Below are 2875 nucleotides of genomic sequence, written 5' to 3'. Positions count from 1 at the left end.
AATTCAGGGGTCATTTCATAGAAAAAGAGGTGCAGGAGCTCATTAGCATAACTTATTTGCATATGCCACACCCCTTGACATCACCGGAAGTGTGTCAGAAGGCAACACCCACCGCTCAGGCTCCACTGGACTGTTTTGGATTGCCAACTATTGGGGGGGGGGGCTATGCACATGTGTGAGTGGATGGCTAGCCATCGGGGGGGGGACATGCAGATCTGCCCTTGCAGAGGAGGGAGAGCTTGTACCTGAAGGCGGGCCGGGGGTGTGTGTCTCTGCAACTTACCTGGCTGTTTCTTGCTCCGCGTGGCCCGACTGAGGGCTGCTGGGAGCAGGGGGCGGGGCTTGTTGCATGTGCCCGCCCCCTGGGCTCTTTACTGCCGGAGCTCCGCTCCTGTGCGCTCCTGCAGGAAATGACCCCTGTATAAATTTAAGATTGTTATTCTTCTGCCCTGACAGAGCTCTTGTGCCTTTCAGCACTTTGTATTACAGACATTCAACTGGTAAAACAGCTTTTCCTCGCGCATGGAAATTCTGTAATGCGGAGCTGGGGGAAGGATGATCTGCAGGTTAAATGGCACAGTAGCTAAACAGTTAAAGAAAATGTTATGCTTTTAGGAGTGTTTTATTCTTTGCAGCTTGTCTTTTTTTAAATATTCGGAGTTGCTTTATTATTGTTTCTTCATTATTGTTTCAATTTTTTTTATCATGAACTGCATCATAGATCAAGTTTGTTTACGGGTACAGGAATAAATGCCTAAAAGAAGCCAACCAACCAACCACTTAGAAAAGGTAGCAAGCAACCCTGAACTAAGCCCTTCTTGAAGAAGCTAAACAAAACATTATCTTCAAAAACAAGCAAACATGATACCAGCTAGAGCGCTAGGAAGCTGGATAAAAGGGATTTTATTTTTAAAAATATCAAAAGTTTGAGTTCAGTGGCCCCTTTAAGAACAACAAAACTTAATTCTGGGTATAAGTTTTCATGTCCATGCACACTTCTTCAGATACATTGAAACAGACTTCGCCAACCATTACATATAGGTGGGGGTTAGTTGCCAGTAAGGACTAATTGGAGTCAAGATGCATAAGTAACTGAGCAGTACGTATAGCTAAGATTGGATTAAAGCCGTTGGAGCCAGTTTGGTGTAGTGGTTAAGTGCCTGGACTCTAATCTGGGAGAACTGGGTGTCATGTCTGGACATGTGTAATCTACCACTCAGGTTTAACTGCCGCTGGTGCAGTAGTCAGCATAAGGGGGCATGCCTGGACTTGTCTGGCTAGTTGGAGCTTGAAGGCCCAGAACAAAGGCAGGCAGGATCCTGGAGCCTGCCTGCAGATTGGCCCCTGGGGGCAGCCAACCAGTCTGGAGCCTGGAGGCCATTTGAACTCACCAATCGCACGGGGGCTGGGCGTGGCTTAGGTGAATATAGTTAGGGCAGTTGCCCCATGTAAAGCATTCCTCTTGAGATACAATAAACTACTGCTTGTTGAAATCACTCTGCCTTTGCTGTGTTAAACCCTGGTTTGATTCCCCATTCCTCCACATGCAGCTGCTGGATGACCTTGGGCAAGTCATAGTTCTGTCAGAGCTGTTCGCTCAAGGACAGTTCCCTCAGAGCTCCCTCAGCCCCACCTACCTCGCAGGGTGTCTGTTGTGGGGAGGGGAAGGGAAAAGGCTTGTAAGCTGCGCTGAGACTCCCGAGGGAAGGGCGGGGTATAAATCCAATCTCCTCTTCTTCTGTGAATAGTAGCAAATTAGCATACAGATAATAAAAGAGTTAACAGATGCAAGGGCCATGGAAGAGACGAAGGGAAGGAGATTGTAAGTTGCTTTTAGACTCCAAGTATCCAACTCTTCTTTTTCTTCAGTTGGGAAATGTCCTCTTTTTTGCTTTTCAAAGTATGGTAGGGTTGCAGGGTTGCCAGACCCCAGGTCCGAGGGGGGAATCCCCAGGTTTCGGGGGCTTCTCCCCACTGTGGACCAGCTGGCCGGCAGGAGAAACCCCACCCATTAAACAGGGACGTCACCACATGACACCCCCGATGCAATGATATCACCCAGAAGTGACATCATTGCCTTGGGGATGTTGCGTGGGGATGCTCTGGTTTTGGGGCAAAACTCTATGATCAGAAGGCGAATTTACCATAGTTTCTCCCAAAAACCAGAACGTCACCCTCAGCGGTGCCAATGTGATGACATCACTTCCGGGTGATGTCATAATGTCACACAATGTCTCCACCCATCCCGGAACGCCCCCCCCCCCCATGTCCCTGCTGGATCGACGAGGGGACCTGTTAACCCTATAAGGTTTGCCAGCTCTGGGTTGGGAATCTGCCCGATCTTGACATTATGGCTAGGAAAATCATGTGAATGCAACCAAAATCCCCCCATGTCCCTGCTGGATCGACGAGGGGACCTGTTAACCCTATAAGGTTTGCCAGCTCTGGGTTGGGAATCTGCCCGATCTTGACATTATGGCTAGGAACATCATGTGAATGATACCAACACGCATAGGAACCAAGGAATATCCAATTGGGAAGTTGGAGACCATATGAAGGCACGCTTGTATGAAGTTTGATGTTTGAGAAAGATGTTTCGAAACGAATATCAGCTCCGGGGGAGTTCGTCCACCATATCATCGGATTTAGCCATCTGTAAAAAATACCCCCTCATGGATCACTGCCTTGTCGTGGCGAGGGGGCTTGCGCAGTTCAATGAAGCTGTGGGCTATGCCGTGAAGGGCCACCCAAGACGGACAGGCCACAGCAGAGAACTCAGACCAAGCGTGATCCACCTGGAGAAGGAAATGGCAACCCACTCCAGTATTTTTGCCAAGAAAACCCCATGGACAGTATCAAAAGGCTAAAAGATATG

This window comes from Gekko japonicus, unplaced genomic scaffold (genome assembly GCF_001447785.1).
Source record: "Gekko japonicus isolate JY-2015 unplaced genomic scaffold, Gekko_japonicus_V1.1 scaffold3077, whole genome shotgun sequence".
In the NCBI taxonomy this organism is placed as follows: Eukaryota; Metazoa; Chordata; class Lepidosauria; order Squamata; family Gekkonidae; genus Gekko; species Gekko japonicus.
The sequence above is the reverse complement of the archived record's forward strand: the minus strand, read 5'-3'. Positions refer to the sequence as shown.